The following is a 13417-nucleotide window of genomic DNA, read 5'->3' on the forward strand; positions in this document are numbered from 1 at the left end:
CAAACATCTTCCCAGCCAAGCCAAGCAAGCCATGCAAAATGCAAAATAAGGGGATTAATAACAAAACGCCTAATAAAATTGAGTAGCAATACATTCGCATACCTCCGCATTTTACTAAAACCCACAGGTGATGCATTTATTACGCACTTTCCATACTCCGCGATTTTCTTTTTCCAGCAATTTTTCCCAATAGTTTTTTCTCTTCATAAAAACCTTCCGCTAGACTTTAACGATGATATGAAAAAAGAAAAAATAGCTGAATTGGTCCAGCCGTCTCCGAGTTTTTCGCTTAGCAACACATTTTAACGATTCATTTTTATTTTATATAGATGTGAGTTTGTGAGTGAGTGAGTATGTTTGTCACTTCTTCAGCTGAAACGGCTAGAACGGATTTGGATTGAAATTTGGCAAAAAGTAGGTTTATAACCGGATTAATACATCATCATGTCAGCCGAAAGACGTCCACTGCTGGACATAGGCCTCCCCCAAGGCTCTCCACTCAGACCGGTCTTGTGCTTTCCGCATCCACCGCGATCCCGCGATCTTAACCAAGTCGTCGCTCCATCTTGTTGGAGGCCTACCGACAGCTCGTCTCCCGGTCCGCGGATGCCATTCGAGAACCTTCTGCCCCATCGGCCATCCGTCCTGCGAGCAATGTGCCCCGCCCACTGCCACTTTAGTTTCGCAATTCTTCGGGCTATGTCGGTAACCTTAGTTCTACTGCGGATATCATCATTTCTAATTCTATCCCGCAGAGAAACCCCGAGCATAGCCCTCTCCATAGCCCTCTGAGTGACTTTGAGTTTTCTCATGAGGCCCATCGTTAGCGCCCACGTCTCAGATCCGTATGTCATCACTGGCAATACACACTGGTCAAAGACTTTTGACTTCAAACACTGCGGTAATTTGGACGAAAAGACACTGCGAAGCTTCCCGAACGCTGCCCAGCCGAGTCGGATTCGACGAGTGATCTCTTTCTCAAAGTTGGACCTACGTAACTGGACCGTTTGTCCCAGGTATACATAGTCGTCAACAACTTCGAGCGCAGAGTCTCCGACTATTACGGGAGTTGGTACAACATGGACATTAGACATGACTTTCGTCTTGTCCATGTTCATTTTCAGGCCAACTCGGTCGGAAACTCTACTGAGGTCAGCGAGCATAGCACCGAGGTCCTCCATGGTCTCAGCCATGACTACAATGTCGTCGGCGAATCGAAGATGAGTGAAGTACTCGCCATTAATGTTGATGCCTCGTCCTTTCCAGTCCAAAACCTTAAAAGCATCCTCCAATGCAGCGGTGAACAGTTTCGGAGAGATCACATCTCCGTGTCTGACTCCCCGCTGCAGAGGAATAGGCTTCGTGCTCTGATCCTGTAATCGGACGGACATAGTGGCGTTTTCGTACAGACACTTCAACACTTCGATATACCGATAGTCAACTTGGCACCGCTGGAGAGCCTGCAGCACAGCCCAAGTCTCGATCGAATCGAAGGCTTTCTCGTAGTCCACAAATGCTAGGCAAAGGGGGAGGTTATACTCTTCAGTCTTCTGTATAACCTGCCGCAGCGCATGTATGTGGTCTACGGTACTATAGCCTTTTCGGAAGCCGGCTTGTTCGGGAGGCTGGAAGTCGTCAAGCCTGCGTGTGAGACGGTTTGTGATGACCCTGGAAAACAACTCGTAAACATGGCTCAGAAGTGAGATGGGTCTATAGTTCTTCAGCAAGGTGTTATCACCTTTTTTGAAGAAGAGCACCACGACACTTCTTTCCATGCTTTCGGCGTTCTCCCTTGGTGAAGGACTGAACTAAACAGCGTCTGAAGGCCCTTAAGGACTGGTTTACCACCCGCCTTCAGAAGCTCGGCTGTAATTCCGTCGTCACCCGGGGCTTTGCCATTCTTAAGCTGTTTGAGGGCCTTACTAATCTCGTACAGGCTGACGTCCGAGATGTCTTCGGTATAGTGTCGGGTTAATCTAGTCCTCGGGTCTTTAGCTAGATTTTCGACGGGTATTCGGGTTGTCGTGTAGAGCTGTCCATAAAACCTTTCAACTTCCTCCAACAGCTCAGGTTTGGATGAAACGATTCTGCCGTCGTCGGTCTTGAGCTTCATCAACCGGCTTTGACCAACAGTCAGATCCCTGGTAAACCTTAGAGCCCCTGTTACGCTCAATAGCCTCTTCAATACTGGTAGTATTAAATCAGCGTACATCGCGCTTCAGAGACTTTGAGATCTGTCTGTTGAGCTGCCGATAACGAGAAGCGTCACCAGAAGACTGCAAAATCATCTCACGCCTCACCTCCATGAGCCTAAGGGTGGAATCCGAAAGCCTTTTGGTTCTAGTACGGCGGGTCTTGAAGAACTTAGACCCGACCATATGGACAGCTTCCACAAACCCGTCGTTGTAATCGTCCACCTCGCTACCTAGGCATTCGAAACGATTTTGAAGTTCGAGCTGAAAGCTCTCGGGGTTTTGGAGCTGAGCAGGTTCTGGGCGGAGCGTAGATTTCATCAGTCGAGACCTTTCAAGCTTGAACTGGATATTCAATGAGCCTCGTACCATACGGTGATCACTCCCGGTTTTAAACGCACTGATCACGGAGACATCATTGAATATGTGCTTTTTCGTCGACATGATAAAATCTATCTCATTCCTCGTAACACCATCAGGGCTCATCCAGGTCCACTTCCTATGCTCACGTTTCCTGAAGAAGGAGTTCATCATATAGAGTCCCTCCTTCTCCATAAAACCGGCCAGTAGGTGGCCCCGGTGATTCCTACGCCCCACTCCAAATTTCCCCACTCTCAGTTCTTCACCGTCTCGTTTGCCCAGCTTTGCGTTAAAGTCCCCCATAACAACCGTAAAGTGAGTTTTGGAGCTATGCATGGCTCTGGAAATATCCTCATACATAGCCTCCACCTCATCGTCGGAGTGCGTCGAGGTCGGAGCGTATACCTGTATGACCTTCAACGAATATCGTTGGGTCATTCTGAGTACAAGGCATGCTACCCGGTTCGACACACTATCGATCTTCACCACGTTGTTCACGAGGGACCTGTGGACGATAAACCCGACACCTCCCTGGGACTGGTGTTCGCCCTCCCGGAAATAGAGCAAGTTACCGGACTTAAGAGTTATCGTGTCCTCCCCCTCTCTACGGACTTCTGATAACCCTATGATTCCCCATCGTAACCTGCTCAATTCTTCCTCCAGTTCCAGTATCCTTTCATCGGTCCGCAGCGTTCGGCAGTTATATGTTGCCAGGGCCAAAGGTTGTCGTTTTTGGTAGCCGGGCCTCTGCCGGTGATTAACTATAGCACCCCCTGCCCCGCCGTTACATGGCCGCTACCGGAGCCAGGAATAGCAGGGCCGCCGGGGACTAGGGGTCTGGGCTGATTGTGTGGATTCATTAGTTTTATATCTTGTACCTTGGGGGGAAAATGCCTTAGTCGCCACGCTTGGCAGGCGGGTTGGCGACCGCAGTTATATCCGATAGTTCGCGGAGGACGCTGCTGCCCATCCTCCGGTTTATCCCTTAGTCGCCTCTTACGACACCCACGGGAAGAGAGGGGTGGTGCAATTCTTGACCGACACCACACGGTACTCTTGACCGACACCACACATTTAATTAATGCATAGGATACTTTTATTACGATATTCCCACAGATAGGGATAAAATCTCAAATAACAACCGCTGGCTTAGTCATTAAATTTGATATGTAGGTAGTTGGACGTTTGAAACACATAGGCAACTTTTTGACCCGCCCGATATTCCCGCGGGATTACTTAGGGATAAAATCTTGAAATAACAACCGCTGGGCTTAGAGCCATAAAATTTTAGTATGTAGGTAGCTGGACCTCTGGAATAACACATAGGCTACTTTTTTATCCCGATATTCCCACGGGATATAAATAAAATCTCGAAATAATAACCGCTGGGCTTAGAGTCATGAAATTTGGTATGGTGGTAGTTGGACGTCTGAGATAACACATAAACGACTTTTTGACCCGATATTCCCACGGGATACCTTGAGATAAAATGACGAAATAACAACCGCTGGGCTTAGAGGCATGCAATTTGGTATGTAGGTAGCCAGACGTCTGGAATAACACATACGCTACTTTTTATCCCGATATTTCCACGGTATAGTTTTGTAACTAAGGGACCCCATACATCCCTGTATTATTATTATTATTATTTTGTAATTTTTTCTTTAATTGTATACTGTAGTTTTTAAGTATTTTATTTGTAATTATTTTATTTTGAAAAATGACTTTCTGCCAATTTTCTTGCGGCGCATTCTTCTTGGCAATGATGGTCTTTCCGAAAGCGCTAGTAGTTTAAAAAGGACGTGTAAAAGTGTCCATTGCGGCCTATTTACTGAATAAATGGTTTTTTGAATTTTAATTTTGAATTTGAATTTGGATAGGGAAAATTTTTGAAATTTCAGCACTGGGTTTAAGAGTCTTGAATTTTGTACAGTCATTCATAACACAACCTCAATGAAGACAACGATATAAATTTTGGAAATTTCCAGGAGAAATTTGTAAAATCCCGAAATGTTCAATTGCAACTACCAGACCGAATAGTTTACGCGTGCGAAGCCGCGGGTAAAAGCTAGTTCTAGTAAATAAGTTAGCATTTCTTGTGAATAAAGAATGCCGCAAAAAAGACAACTAAAAAGTAAACAAATAATTAAGCACTATATAGCTGTTGCCCGCGACTTCATCTGGGAAGAATTCGTTTATCCCTATCACGCGGGGACTATGGTGATTTCCCGCAAAATTAGCCTATGTTAATTTAGTATAAGTACCTAGTAATATTTTTTTTATCTAAGCGTGTTCGGTATCGGGGGACCGCTAAGGCTAACAGGAAACTAAAGTACATATGTTGTATTTTTTAAAGTAAAAAAGATAACTAAAATGTAAAATATAATTACTTATGCACTACCTAGCTGTTGCCCGCGACTTCATCTGCGAAGAATTCGTTTATCCCTATCCCGCGAGGACTATGCTGATTTCCCAAAAAATTAGCCTAAGTTAATTTAGTACAAGTACCTACACTCCAATTCAATAGAATCTGACAATCCTGTAGACACTTCCAGCCTACTAATATAAACACCGGGCTGCCTAAGGCTTTGTGATGTGACTATTATTCTTTTTTGATTCCTTTTAGATGATAATTGCAACAACGGGACATATATAATCAAGTGTGCCCACGATAGGGTGTCTTAAATATGTAGAAAATTGACAGATTCTATTTAATTGTACTTTAGTAATATTTTTTTATCTAAGCGTCGTCGGTGTCGGGGGACTTCAGTTACCTACACCTTTTATCAAAAATGTTATTTAATTTTATACTAAACCTTGTTTCTTGCTTGCCAGCCACGAGTTAAAAAAATAATTTAGACAAACGTATCAAACATGAATTGTTACAATCGTACCGAGCCATCATACAAACAATATTTAAAAATTTTGTACGCCCCCACTAGCGCCATCTATCGGGGTACAACGAAACTACCCTGTTACAATAATAATTATTTCTACACTTACCATTTTCTCCGACCGAATGGCCCAGGATCCCGTCAGGGCGCACGCCTGCTTCTCTCAACACGTCCACCAACGCAATTTGGACGGCCGTGATTGATACCGCCGCGTTGAGGATATTGTCAAAGGCGACTTCAGGAGCTTCCGTCAGCACGTATATTAAGTCAAAGTTTAGTGGCCGTAGCGCTGCTGCCAAGCGTGCTATACTAGCCGCAAAGATCGGCAACTGCATCAAGGTTCGCGCCATTCCAGACCATTGTGAGCCCATGCCACCGAAGACGAACCAAACTGGTCGCGTCTCTGTCACCTCCATCTGATGGGTCACAAATGTTTATTAAAGCAATGCGACAATAGTTATTTGTGCAACAAGAGAGCAAAGTTGTTTTTTGTTGCGAGTGTTGATTTTGAATCCCGAGTAAGCGAAGGATTCTATAATGGAACCACGAGCGTCAGCGAGTGATTCTAGGTTAGAATCCTGAGAACAGCAAGGAATTCAAATACACGAGATGCAAAAAAACTTTGGTCCCGCGTGACACATACAATTTTTCACCTCAGCAGCGAGAACATAATTTAAATGTAACATAAGAATAAAACCACATACCCCACCTACCTGTTTAATAAACAAACACACAGTTTTTAAATAGAATTCGATTATTAAGAAACAAATATAATAATTACATTTAAAACCATAAAAAAGTGTCCAGTAGATAAAATACAAATCTCATACTCATAACATGCATTGTAAATTTGAAAGAACTTCTTGTACTAATGTCACACTTATTTTTTAATACTGCAAAAAGCCTCATCTTGGGGTCATTAAAAAGGTTGAACAATAAACGTATAATTTATTATAAATGTTGTTAAACCTTTAAATATGTATTTTATTAAGATTTCTATTCATCATCATCATCATCCCAGCCTATATACGTCCCACTGCTGGGCACAGGCCTCCTCTCAGAGCAAGAGGGCTTGGGCCATAGTTCCCACGCGGGCCCAGTGCGGATTGGGAACTTCACACGCACCATTGAATTGCTTCGCAGGTTTGTGCAGGTTTCCTTACGATGTTTTCCTTCACCGCAAAGCTCGTGGTAAATTTCAAATGTAATTCCGCACATGAATTTCGAAAAACTCAGAGGTGCGAGCCGGGGTTTGAACCACGACCCTCTGTTTGAGAGGCGATAGGTCAAACCACTAGGCCACCACGGCTTCTAAGATAAGATTTCTATTACATAAACATAAATCGATTTGTTATAAATTCATTCAATTTAACAAATATTTATTCCAACTGTAGAGGCAGTATACGGAATTCTTTTATAAAAAAAAACGCGAAGCGGCTTTCGTGCAACGAGGTTGCATACTTTATTAAAAGATCGGGAAAATTTACATTTTGGAAATATTTCGTTGTCATGGTAATTTATTAGATATCGATAAATTTTTAATACCAAAAATTTAATTTACGATTGTAATCAACACATTTGATCCTATCTCTCGCTTTTTTCGTGTTGAAGTGAAATGACAGATCAAAGTAAAGTTCAAATATTTGGAATTCAGTGAGTAGACCCTGTTGGGTCAGCATTTAAAAAAAAAAAAAAGTTACTTTGTCTCACGGAGTGAGCAAAATGCGATTTTGCTCACTGATGTCTCATAGCAAAACCTGCCTGTTTGAGGTGCTGAGGTGAAAAAGTATATTTTGATTTATTTATGAGGTAGCGCATGTATTTTTTTTATGAGCGTAGCCGAGTTTGCATGTAAAATTGGCCCTTTATTCAAATGTTTCCTGTTTTTTTTTTAAAGAGCCCTTATGCCAAGTATTATTTCCTGTAAGTTTCAGCTTCCTATCTTTGTAATTTTCTGATGTTTTTTTTTTAATTAAAAAAAACATTTCCTCCCCACATTGCCTTTTGGAACAGTAATATACATAATGACTCACATATTCTTGAAATAAAATTTAATAGTGCCAAAAAAAAATGTTGGATAAATTATGTAGGAAATAAAACTTCCGTGTTTTTCTTGGTTTCTAGAAAAGCGACACCACCAGTTCTTTGTTAGGTGATTGTTTATATAAAGGACTGCAACATAATAATATATTTTTTCAAAATAATCCAGTTGGTAATTTATACTATAAATTGGAAAAATAAAGGATACGGTAAACCCATACAAACAAACGAGCTACATAATAAACAGGTGAATAACACATCATTTAGTCGCAAAGATATGTCATTGCAACCTCTATATATTAACTAGCTTATGCCGCGCGACTTCATCTGATAGACAGACAGATATATTATATATACCAGCCAGTACCTATATCGTTAATCCCTACTTATATTATATATATATACCAGCGACCTGCCCCGGCTTCGCACGGGCAAAGTAAAAAAAAAACCGGCCAAGAGCGTATCGGACACGCTCGAAATAGGGTTTCGTATAGCCATTACGAAAAAAATAAGAAATATTTTTCTAAGGATTTCGTATTTTGTAAGGAATATTCTAAGTTTAGGTATATTTTAAACCTTAGGCTGCTATTTACTCTTAAACTACTAATAATTCCAAGAAAACTTAACCGTTATAGTTTTCCTTGTAAGTTTGATATACTTACTACCATCCTGAATTTTTTCAATTTTTTCCACCCACCGTTTACGAGTAGATTCGATTTAATGAAAATTTGCACTGCAAAGTTGAATATTTTGCAAACACATCACTGAATCGAAAAATCGTTTTAGCAACCCCCTAAAGGTTTTAAAAGACCTATCCAACGATATCCCACACTTCAAGATTCGATGAGAAGTTAATTCTTTAAAGATAATAGGTACTTTAAAAATAGAACATATGTACTTTAGTTTCCTGTTAACCTCAGCGGTCCCCCGACACTGACGACTTTTAGATAAAAAAAATATTACTAGGTACTTATACTTAATTAACTTAATCTAATTTTGCGGGAAATCAGCATATTCCCCGCGGGATAGGGATAAACGAATTCTTCGCAGATGAAGTCGCGGGCAACAGCTAGGTAATGCATAAGTAATTATATTTTACATTTTAGTTATCTTTTTTACTTTAAAAAATACAACATATGTACTTTAAGATTGGTTTTTTGGAATCTTTTTGTATTTTTTATTTCAATTCCAAATTTTAGGTACTGCTTAATTATTTTTTACTTTTTAGCTGTATTTTTTGGCGGCGTTTTTTTTCGGGTGTTTTTTTTCATATTTTTGCGGGCGTTATCTTGTGTCGGGGGTTTTTTTAAATTTAAGTTTTTTTTTATTTCATGTTTTTTAAACTTTGGTATATTATTTATTAAAAACTGTAATAGTGTGTTGGATATCCTGGCTGCAGCATCAGCTCATCGAGTTGTCACCATTGCATTGTATGTAGAATCAAATACTGATCAAAACGAATCCAAACACGACATATGTGCTAATATTTTTTATAGAGTGTACTAGTGTGCTGGATATCCTGGCTGCAACATCAGCTCATCCTGTTACCACTATTGCATTGTACGTTGAATTAAATACTGATCGAAACGAATCCAAACACGATATATCTGCTATGGTTTTATCAAGAGTGTACCTACCTACTAGTGTTCTATCCTGGCAGCAGCATCAGGCCGAGAATTCCATAATCTTGCATAGTTATATAGCATACATGGTTGTTTCCAATTTTAGGTCCCACATATGTTTGAAAGTAACGTAAATACCATTATGCGTCAAAGATTCCTACCGCAGCGAACAAAAGAGCTGATAATCTTGAAACGGCTGAACCGATTTTGATAAAACATGTCTAAGATCCATCGCTGATAAACTTGCTTTCAAATAAAAAAAACCACATTCAAATCGGTCCACCCGTTTAAGAGCTACGGTGCCACAGACAGACACACAGACATACAGACACTCAGACACACGTAGCGGTCAAACTTAAAACACCCCCCTTTTTGCGTCGGGGGTTAATAAAGTTGTGCTAAATTTTTGTATGTATAGATATCATTTAATAAAATTGTAAATCTGTTAAAAAAAAATATACGTCGTTGAGTTTCTTGCCGGATTCTTCTCAACAGAGGTTTTTCAGAACCGGTGGTAGATTTTATATGACATTCATAAGTGCTTGTCGCTTGGCCCGGCGAGCGAATTGGACGCTTTACATCAAGAGCCGCGCTCACATTTATCTGAATATGCAGTGCGTTGTGACGTCTTGTGTTGCGTCGCATCAAAGCTATAGAGAGAAAGAGAGACCGAGAGCATCCTAACACAACACGACAGACAAATGTGAATGCGGCTATGCCTACATTGAAAAAAAAATATTTTGACTTTGAGTCGAACATTAATAGTAGGTACCTCAGTTGCTTCCAACACAGGCGGGGTATTGCGCTTGGGATTCAACACTGCATAGCCACGGTACGTGTGTCGTGGAATAGCCCTCGCATGCACAGCATCCAACAAAGCATGGAGCTCAGCGTCCCGTGGATGAGCCGCTGCTAGCTTTAGAAGCCGCACGACTGCAGCTTCGGTTCTTCCCGAAGCCAGCACTAGTCGTGGCGCGGGGTAGGACGCTGGTGGCGGCCGCTCGCCGCCCTGCGACTCTAAGATGACGTGGGCATTGGCGCCGCCGAAGCCGAAGGAGTTGACGGCAACCAGCCCTCCCTGCCACGGCGTGTTGCGGTCCACCACCTAAAAGAAGCAGATTGTATCACTCATGTGATAATTACTTAGGTCATAGATAATAATTTTACGTGTGGCAATGGAGACACCATAGCATGAAGAAGAGATGGTCGTTGGGCCCGAAAAGTTCTCGAATAGATATTTACGGGGAACAATTTTTCATACCTTTTGTTTACGAATTTCAATCAAATATTGCTGGATTAACATGCAACAATAATTTTAAAACCAAATTGACAATAATAAAGGAGAAATCATTTACCTAGTGTAAGCAAATAAGATTATTCTTTGCGATATTGGTGTTAGATAATTGAACTTTCATATTTTTGAGAATTCGTTCATAATAATTATTTATTAAAATGAATACTTAAAAATACTTACTTTAATACGGCCATCACTGAGGGCGGGTATTTCAGGGGCAGGCGTCTTATAGTGCAGGTTCCCTGGGATGACTCCACGCTCCATCGCAACCACCACCTTCGCGATTGAGCAAAGGCCTGACGCCGGCTCTGAGTGCCCCATGTTAGACTTGACAGAGCCTAGCAAGAGCGGCGTGGTGCGACCCTCACAAAACAGCCCAGCGATTGCATTGACTTCTTCCGGATCACCGGCTCTAGTGCCAGTACCATGCGCTTCAAAGTACGCGACATCCTGTGGCCTTAAGTGAGCCTCTTTAAACGTTTCTTGCGCGAGCTGACGTTGGATAGCTCCCTTAGGGTACGTGATGCCTTGCGCCTTGTAACCATCTGAGTTCGTACCCGCACCGCGCACCGTGCAGTACAGTCGACGGCAATCGCGCCGTCTCTGCAGTAACACAGTCACGATAGCTTCAGACCGCACGTAGCCGCATCCAGCCGCGTCGAACGCGGCGCAACGACCCTCCGGAGACAGCATGTTTAACCGATGGAAAGAGAGCGAGGTGGCTGGCAAAAGATCAAGACTGGCCCCAGCAACAATAGCTGCATCGCATTTACCAGCACGGATATCAGCTGCGGCATGAACTAATGCGTACGTTGAGCTAGAGCAGGCGGTGTCAACGACGTAAGATGGTCCTTTAAAATCGAAGGTGTAGGACACACGGTTAGCGAACATGGCGCGTTGGCATCCAGTGAGTACGTAGCCTTGAATCGAGTCTACGTTAGCGTCCCATATCTCGCCAGTTTCTGAGCAGGATACGCCCAAGTAGACACCGGTTCGCGAGCCACGGAGTTCTTCAGGATTGAAACCGGCATCTACGATGGCCTCGTGGGTTAGCTCTAATAGCATACGCTGCTGTGGGTCCATGAGATCGGCCTGCTTAGGATTTACTCCGAAGAACGCGGAGTCGAAATGCGCGAGTTTTAAGCTTGCCATTGCGCTCTGGCAGGCCGTGCAACCCTGTCAAAATTAAACACCTTAAAGTATAATATTCTAACATTTAGCTTTTTTTACGATTGGAATTTTATGCATTAATTCGATTTAAGCGATTACGCGCAAGAAGACTTCCAACAGCATCCTGAATGTAATTTCTGACAGGTTTAACTGCCCTATCCCGCTCGGCCAGGTGTAAGGGTTGCATAATTTTAGATTTTACCGAATAATTACTGTCCTTACTAGAAAGAAAGAAAGGAAGAAAATATTTATTTGCAAACAGTACAGTCAAGGTCGAAGATATATGCATATATAAGTATTGTGAAAAAAAGTAAGTTAAGGTCAAAAGATATAATACTCATCCAAATAATAAAAATGCAAACTTCAATGGTTACGTAAATATGTATAAGGCAAGTCCAAAAACTTGTCTACAATAAAAATTACATAATTGGTATCCTGCAAATGATGCAAAATATTTTAGTCATTTTTATGTCATTGAATATCTGGATTCAGTAACTGCTGCGAAAATATGTATCATCATCCCAGCCTATATACGTCCCACAGCTGGGCACAGGCCTCCTCTCAGAACAAGAGGGCTTAAGCTATAGTTCCCACGCGGACCAGTGCGGATTGGGAAAAATATGTATACAAAAAATAAATAAATATCACGGGACAATTCACACCAATTGACCTAGTCCCAAAGTAAGCTTAGCAAAGCTTGTGTTATGGGTACTAAGCAACGATAAAATATATAATTATATACATAGATACATACTTAAATACATATTAAACACCCAAGACTCGAGAACAAACATTAGTATTTTTCATACAAATATCTGCCCCGACACGGGAATCGAACCCGGGACCACACGGGACCTCAAGCTTCGTAGTCAGGTTCTCTAACCACTAGGCCATCTGGTCGTCAAAATATAAATCTGCGATAATCAACTTTATGGTGTTGTAACACACCAAACAAATTTGAATAGAATTTTTGACAATTCACGAAAACATGTTTTGACCTGTCACAACGTTAACAGATTTGTATGTACATAACAATGCTATGCATATAACATGTTTTGTACATAACAATGCGTGTTAACAGATTTTTAACCGACTTCAAAAAAATTCGGTTCGGTATCTATTCGGTTGTAATTTTTTTTTATGTTTGTTACCTCAGAACTCCGTCATTTTTACCAGTCTGAAGTCGGTGCCTCAGCACGAGCCAGCAGGAGTGATTGAAGCCCAATATGCTCGTATAAAGGTGAAGTAGACGATTATAGGTCCACTCCTGCTGGCTCGTGCTGAGGCACCGACTTCAGACTGGTAGAAAATTATTTTCATGGTTTTTTTGTAGTCGGTTCTATTTTTTGTTATAAATTTTTGTACATACAATGAAAGCTGTCGACTTAAAGTAGGTATCTAATGCGTTTCAATTTTTTGTCCGATCAGACGTCAGTTACCATGGCCTGTGGTTTAGTGATTAAAACTAATAAGTCATATTCATAATGGTTTTCTAGGTTCAAATCTCTCCTGTTAGATTTTTTTGCATTTTTATTTTATTTGTTATAGACAATGTTGTTATGTTACAATAGCTACTTATAAAAAAAAAAAAAAATCCACATGATTTAACCTTTAGATACGGCTTGGCTTTTTTATGACAGTAAATAAGACATGTAAGGATTTTTTTCTTGAAAGGATTTCCCATTTAAACTTTTTGAAACACGCAAAAAACCACTGATGTCGTCTTAGAATGTCGTAAAAATCTCAGAAATATGTAAACATAATCCACCAAAAACATAAATGTGACCGCATGCACTTCAAGTTCTTTAACGGCTTCATTAGTAAAAGACAATGAACCTAACTCAC

At 41.3% G+C, this 13417-nt stretch overlaps 1 pseudogene; it reads right to left on the reverse strand.

Annotated features, from left to right (window-relative positions):
• LOC141431517 (fatty acid synthase-like) overlaps window positions 1–11759 on the reverse strand; it is a 14529-nt pseudogene extending 2770 nt beyond the window's left edge.
• Window positions 11760–13417: the final 1658 nt, after the last annotated feature.

The sequence above is a fragment of the Choristoneura fumiferana genome, chromosome 9, assembly GCF_025370935.1.
Source record: "Choristoneura fumiferana chromosome 9, NRCan_CFum_1, whole genome shotgun sequence".
Taxonomy (NCBI): domain Eukaryota; kingdom Metazoa; phylum Arthropoda; class Insecta; order Lepidoptera; family Tortricidae; genus Choristoneura; species Choristoneura fumiferana.